Source organism: Engystomops pustulosus, chromosome 1 (genome assembly GCF_040894005.1).
Source record: "Engystomops pustulosus chromosome 1, aEngPut4.maternal, whole genome shotgun sequence".
Lineage (NCBI taxonomy): Eukaryota > Metazoa > Chordata > Amphibia > Anura > Leptodactylidae > Engystomops > Engystomops pustulosus.
The window spans coordinates 124880311-124888239 of record NC_092411.1 but is presented as its reverse complement, the minus strand read 5'-3'; positions in this window follow the sequence as shown (position 1 = coordinate 124888239).

The window sequence follows — 7929 nt, the reverse complement described above, 5'->3', positions numbered from 1 at the left end:
TTTATTCTATGGATCACTGATTAAGATGAAACCCCATTATATAGTTTTTAATATATTTTTACAGTTGTACTATAGAAAAATTTATATATTACTGTGTTCACTGAGCGTGTTCAATAATGTTTCTGATTTATTTTACAGATTTTACAGACGTGGCGATACCAAATATGAGGGTTTTTTCCGTGATTTTGTACTTAATTAGAAGCATATGGGAAATGCTGGTGTTTTGGTGACTTCTACTTCAATTATTAGATTTATTAAAAAACTTCATAACTTGTTTTTACATTTTTTTTTCACTGGTTTGTTGGTCAAACACATATTGGGGCACATTTACATAGCTGTCTTGCGCGATCCCCGAAAGTGAATTGTTCGACCGGAAAACACATCCGTCGCGATTCACGAAGATTGTGCGCCCGATTTCCTGCATCTGTTGCTTCCCGGCTCAGGTCCGCCGGAGTTCATCTTCTTCTTCCTGGTGCATGTAAATGTATTATCTTGCGACACAAATTGAATTTTAAATCCTGCGATCAGTCCAAATCAGTCGGATCCCCCCCTCATTTCTGTCGCATGAAATCCAGCACAGCTGCGCCACAATCCGATCTCATGCGACACAATCCCCAGTTAAATACCTGTCACAGAGGTGCAAATCCCTAAAATTTTGAAAATCCGACAAAAGTGCGATCCGCAAACCGATAGCCCCATTGAGCCAACCTGCACTGTTGTATGTAATCTGCTGAGCATGCTGCACATTTGCAGTAGATTACAGCTCGGTCCTGCCTGGAAGCAAGTTACCTCGATCTGTGGCATTATTATTATTATTGTTAAGTCCTTCATCGGGAATATGTTACTTGGGGTCCGCTGTATATAAATGTATTAATTATTGATATCTCAATATCTTGGAATCTAGATACAATTCCTTTAAAATTTACTTTTATTTATCCCCTCTGTTTTTAAAGATAAAGTCAAGGAGGTAGGTAGCTCTGGCATACAGTCAAGTTCCCATGCCTTCTTATGGCAGCTGACACTCCTAACTTTGTCCTCTCTCCGGCGACTTCATCCTCTCCTCCTGCCAAGACTTTGCGTAGACAGTGCCATTAAAGCATGCATAGCGAAAAAGCTCATCAGCTAGCTCATCAGCTGGAATGGCTAGCTATGCTCCCTTTAGTGGCATAGCCGCGGCAAACTGGCTGGAGATGCGCAGAACTGATGCTGAGCTCACAGGCACACTACTTGTGTGTCAGATCCTAGCAGAAGAAATGGTCCCCAGAGGGGAGCCAGGTTAGCAGTGTCAGGGCAGTTAGGATGCGGTATAGCTTGACTGTATGCCAGAGTTCCCCCGCCTCCTTGACTATCTTTAGAAACAGAGGGAATTAATAAAAATGATTTTTAGATGAATGTTGGCTGGAATCCAAGCTATAAAGGCATCAAAGGAATACCTATATATTGTGACCTAAATGATACTAGGTGTGGTTTAAAGGTTCCCTTTAAAGAAACCGTCCCCTATTCATTGGATAGAGGATAACTATGTGATCAGCGGGGTATAACCTCTGGGTAAGACCTCGCTATTTACAAGAGTGGGTATTCCATATAACATTATAAGAATAAATTATATGTTTTATAACAGTAAATAGTACAACATCCTTTAAGGCTATGTTCACAAGTAGAAGATGTGGAGTGGAAATATGTTTAACTATCTTCTCATAAAAATAGGGCTTCATTTTTCTAAAAATGTATTTTGCTACACAGTTTTGTAAATAGTGTAACTAGTACATAAAGAGGGGAGCGTGTTTATAGACTGCCTTATGTAGAAGCCAGAGCTTTAACAATGGGCAGTTATCTCTGAAATGGGACGGAAACAGTTGGAAGGATTATGTGAAATGGAATCCATTCCAGATGTTATATACATGTCATTGGAACATGAATAACCAGGTGCAACTGAGACTGAAATGTTAATTATTCCTGGGAAGAGATGAAAGGCTGTCCACACAAGACTGCAGCTTGTACTAAAATAAACCATTGTGCAGGCAACAATTAATACATGTTATGTAACAGTGTATTACTCTAATAAGATTATTCATTTTCACTAGAAGCACTTAAAGGGACATTATTCTTATTAACAGCTTAAGCAGTCATTTCAACATGAAAAGGTTGAAAACTGTAGTGTTTATGTCCAGGCATAAGTTTTTCATAATGATTCCTAATCTATCATATTTGCAGTCCCTGACAAATTTACAAACATATTACAAACACATACTTGACTGCAGTATATACAAAACATGTGGTGTTGATCCCTGTCCTGCTTCAGGGATCTACCTCCAGACTGGGGTATCCTGTTGCAGGTATCAACTCTGGAAGTGGCACCTATCTCAACAGTGGGCTCTCCTGCCCTAACCTATCCGTGCTGGTAGGAGACATTGGGGCACATGTATCATGGTTTTTCGGCTGACACTTTTTCAAGTTTCCTAAAGTTGATCTACTTAATCATTGCAATGTAACTTTTTCCTTTTGTGATACATGAGTTGCCTGTTAAGTCTCACTTGTGCGACTTTTTGTGGTGTGCGACTTTTCTTTATGCAACTCTTTCCACCTGTGGCAGAGCCAAGCCTCCTATGTGTGTTCAGCACAGGCTCCACTCTTTGCTGGTCAAACTTCTGTGAAGCCTTGTTCACAATTACTTACCTTCTAGTATCTGATCCCTGGCCTGTACTTCTCACTTCTCTATTGGATTTTTTCATTGTTTCATCCCACTGTTTCTGACCTGGTTTGTTCACTCCGCCTTATTGTGTTTTTTGTTTGTGTGTCATGTTCCATGTGTGCACTGAGACATAAAGAGGGATGATTTTCTAGTGTCTTCCCCCTACCCAGCAGGGTCAGGGAATAGGAAGGGACAGGTGGGAACTGGACATCAGGACCCACTGTCTGTCCCCTGAGTCTGCCTTACCAAAAATCTTCATTATTTACTCACAGTATTTTTTCATTTACAAAATAATCTTCTGTAAGTATTTAATTGTATTTACTGTAATATTTTATTCATTGTCCAGTCCAAACTGAAGTGCAAAATCAGCTGTGTAAGCAATTTGTCTGCAAAAGTTCCAGAAATATATCAATAAGATAGTAAGAGGAAAATAAATATCCCTAAAGTGAAAACACAGACTCATGGAATTTCCCTCTAGGTTAATGAGTGAGGTTTGGAGGGTTTGCACTACAGATCATGTATTTTCTTCCTATTAACTATTTGCAGAGCATATATTATTTTGTTGGCCTATAGAAAGACATGGGCAGAGGCAGGTAGTCACCAGCAGAAACAAAATTTAACCAACAAAAGGGTTAACTATGTACAACTTGCACAATTTTTGCACTTTCTTTTTGGTGCACACTGCTTGCACAGGTATTTAAGAAGTGCCAAGCCACATTTATGTCGCACACAACCGTTTTGTGGCACAGCTGCACTATGCGTTATGCCAATTTCTGCAGTGAAGGGGGCGTTCCGATGCCCAGTCGGACCACACACCAGATTTAACATGCAAAGTCCTACAGAAATGTGTTGCAAGCCCCATGTTAAAGAAGCACCGAATAAAAAAGTCGTGCTCTATTGTCAGATCAGTGCAGGGGCACCAGATTCATGCAGAATCTGTTGCACGCTGCACACTTCACAGGCAAACTGCACGCAGTTTAGTTTGCTCTGTTCTTAGTAAATATGATGATTTTATGGTCTAACAAATGGTCTAACATTTTGATAGACTCAGCCGGATTTTATTAGTTTTGGAAAATAATAAGATTAAAGCTAAATTTCTGGTTATCCTTTTGGTACATGTTGTATAAAATTCAACAAAAATATGCCTTTTGAAAAGTAACAAGAAGTAGTGAACACAACAGGGACACTATCGTTACTCCCAATAGACCGGCAGTGTGTATAGGTCTTCAGAGATGGTACAAAAAAGTGATCATGAACAACCATAAGGGTGGTGCTCAGCGTAAAAGATGCAGATATCCTAGAACAATAAAGGACGGAGCAATCGCGGCACTCACCCGTTGGAAGTTTCTTTATTTCGATTTCAGAGTAAAATCAGTCCGACATAGTGCAGTCAAAGTGGGGCAGAGGTAGGTGCAGGGGCTCAAGCAAGGCGACAGCTAGAGAAAGCGCTGGACGGCGCGAAACGGCTGTCGCCTTGCTTGATCCCCCTGCTCCTACCTCTGCCCCACTTTGGCTGCACTATGTCGGACTGATTTTACTCTGAAATCGAAATAAAGAAACTTCCAACGGGTGAGTGCTGCGATTGCTCCTTTCTTTATTGTTCAAAAATATGCCTTTGATGCTGTATATTAGCAAGAACCATTGATTTCTGACAGAGGAGGAATTAAAAGATCCAACATATTGACACTAGCCATAACGGAAAACTATTATAGTGGAGAGGAATTCACTTCTTGAACTAAAGGCAATGGAAAAAAAGATTTTTCACTGGATTGTCACTCTTTTTCTAGATTTAACAAAACTACAGATGTAGCGGTGAAAAATATAACTGGCTGAACACTTTATCCAGATGTATTAACTCCATTTGTAGCGTAAGTGAATAGACGCACCAGCCCATTTTCTGTGATAACTAAATTAGTTATCTCATTTTATCAGATGGAAATCTTTAATTCTAGAATATTTTTCTGTTGCAGCTGAGCTGAAATTTACAATTAAAAGGTAAGCCAAAAAATAAACACTCTGTGAGAAAGGAAGTGACCTATTTGGAGAAAACTGGACAGCTGTAAACAATTCTCATATGTCAATTTTTAGTTATCTTTTAGTATTGCTGTCTTTCTGAGCATTACTAAATTAGAGAAAAAAAATGAGTTAGTAAAATGTGTATTATTGGCCGTACAAAGGTGAGGCAGTAAGCCAAGCTAAAACTAAGAAGAAAAAAAACATGTGACTTACATACCATTAAAGGGATAGGATGTTTACAGGACTTGACTCTTGGGAGTATGACTGATAAAACAAGAACAATCCTCAGACTAAAGGAACTACATCAACACTTGTTTTACCCTGCATATAAACCATCCATTCACCCCCAGTGAATCAAATGAATAGTAACACATAAAAGCTAAATTTTCAGGAATGGGAAACCAAACTTTACTTTCGAAGACGGGTCATTACTTCTAACGTATGTCCCAGGGCACAGAGCATGTGGTGGTGAGGACAATACAACCCGTTAAATTTGTTATTTGCCATAATACTTGAGAATGTTATAGCTGAAATCTACACCAGTCAAGAACCACTTAGTAATTCCAGTGTGTACAGAGATCTAGAGCAGAGCAAGGCAGGGAAGACACAGCACTGGGGCACTGCATCATACAGTAATATACTATATCAAAGAAAAAGATGTATTCAGCTGAGAGGGTATTTACCTAATGAAATAGCTGGTAACATTCGGACACATTTACATACCCATCCTTGCGCGATCCCCGAGGTGGGTTGTCCACCAATCCTGCACAGCTGCCGCCATTCACAAAGATACTGCGCCCGAGATCCTGCATGTGTCGCTTCCCCGATCATGTCCGCCAGAGTTCACCTACTTCTTCCCGGTGCATGTAAGTGCTTGGCTTGAGACACAATTTTAAATGTAAAATCCCACGCGTTGTCTGAATTTGTTGGATCATCTGACAGCCCACCCCCGATTTGTGTCACGTGAAAGCCGGCGCAATTGAGACACAATCCGATCGTGTGCAATGCAATCCTTGGCGCGATCCCTGAAAACGTCGGAAAGCCCCATTGTGTCTATAAAATGCAAGTGTTAACACAATGTTAACATATGTTAAGATTGTGTTTACATGTGTGTTTGTTAAGGAAGGTTTCATGAAGGTGAAAAGTGGCTTCGGTGGTAAGTTGTCAAGGCAATGACAACACGTGTGTTATCATTGTGTTAAAAGGGTTTTCCCACGAAAGAAAATTCATTTCAATAAAGATAATTTTAAAACAATAAAGATAATTTTAACCCCTTACTTTACAATTTTACTCAGTTTTATTGCTGTTTTAGCTCTTATCAATCCCTAGGCTGCTCAGTGCAAAATTCCAGGTTGTGGACGGGAACTCTCTAAGCAGACACATTATAATCCATCTAGTTCTGTGGGGTGACAATGTGGTAAGATTATCAGGGTATTGCTGTATATACACTTTCATCTGGATACTAACATTGTACTAACACACTGACACATAGAGAGATGAGACTGATCAGAGATGTTTGAGATGCATGATGCCTATTACACAAAGGCTGACAGAGGCTAAAAGACTTTTACACTTTAACACTTTTAGCTCTACTACATCTCACAGATATGTGCCTGCCTCCCTCTTCCCCTGATCACTTATCTCCTTGTAGTTTCTATCTGCTCAGGATCTCCTGGCAGGAAGTGAATCAGCGAGTGTATGTGAGCTGTTTGCAGGGTGCGTGGCTACAGGCACATAGCATAGAGAGACAGAAATCTCATCTGCATTCTGTCACACAGAAATCCAAGATGGCGGTCACCCAACCCTAAGTCAGAAGTTACTGGGTCGTGTCTAGGGACAACTGAAATTGTGTTCTGCAGGACTGATGGAAACAGGTTGGACTTGTATCTGTGAAATGCTTTATTTTTGTTAATAACAGTGAATTAGAGAATGTGTTATTTTGTTATCCTGAGCATATACAAGAAACTTGTCTTCGTGGGAATACCCCTTTAACACATGTGTTTGTTAAATCTACTCTTGTCTCCGGAAGACCACCCCTTCCCTAAAAGGCTTTTTTTAAATTGAATCACTGTTTTTTTTTTTTTTTTTTGCCCATTATACTCTATGGGAGCTGCCCCCTATTTGTAGACCGCCACTTTCCTGTACAAAGAGATCTGCTCAAACAGGGTTTCCCTGTATATACACTGCGCTGTGTGTGCAAGATCTGATCCATTCATTAGAACTGATGGAGACCTGAACCTGAGACCTGAACTTTGGCTTTATTTGTGCATTCACACTTTCATATATACATTTTTCTACTATAATAAACTTTCAAACACAAACAGCACTGCTACATACCATTCCTGGTATGTAATTGGATGACCAGAAGCATGTGATCAGTGAGCTTTTACTGATCTGAGACTGCATGCGCTAGTGACCCCTTCCTCAGCCTTCTCTCCTCTGCTCCATCTAGCTACGGAATCACATGGTTATTAATATACACAAAGACAGCCATAGAGATGACGTACTTCTAGCTTCCTGCCCTTTAGATGAAAAATGGCTGCAGATAGCTAATGAGTGTAAATTAGAGTATTGTTTATACAAACTGTGCTGAGCTGCAATCTGAGTATGCCTATGGGAGGTATAGAATTGCCCCTAAAAAATTGCTAGTTTGCTAAAAAATGGGGGGGGGGGGGTGAATAAGGTGCAAGTCATAGTAAACATCTGTTGTGCAAAGCTACAATTTTTGCTTACAAGCTCTGAAATAAATACAATGCCTTGTGAACCTCCAGGGAATTATTTTCCCCTGCGTCAGTGCACTGCTTGTGAACGCTCCAAGTGAAATGATACTCGGCAATAGCACAATTCTATGGCAGGCAGGACCTGGTGTAGAATTGTACACTAGAACAGCTGGCCTCCAGATACACAAGGAGGTTGGAGCCTACTGATGTATCCGGTGGCGCCTAGTTTCATCATACAACGACTCACAAATCGGTGATGTACCAGATTTATCACAGTGTCTGATGGTGTATGAAAAATCTGGAGTAATATTCTGTCTAGATGTACTTTGCAGCTCCGATAAGTTGGCTTAGTTTATGCAACAAGATTAATAATAGATTGATGGATAACATTTGGCACTTGGATATTTCCCTCCAAGGTCACACTACTTTTGTAGTACTAGTTCTTTAAGTTTCTGAAAACTGCCTAAAAGCCTTGAGGTGCAGACAGTTTTGTGGTGCAAA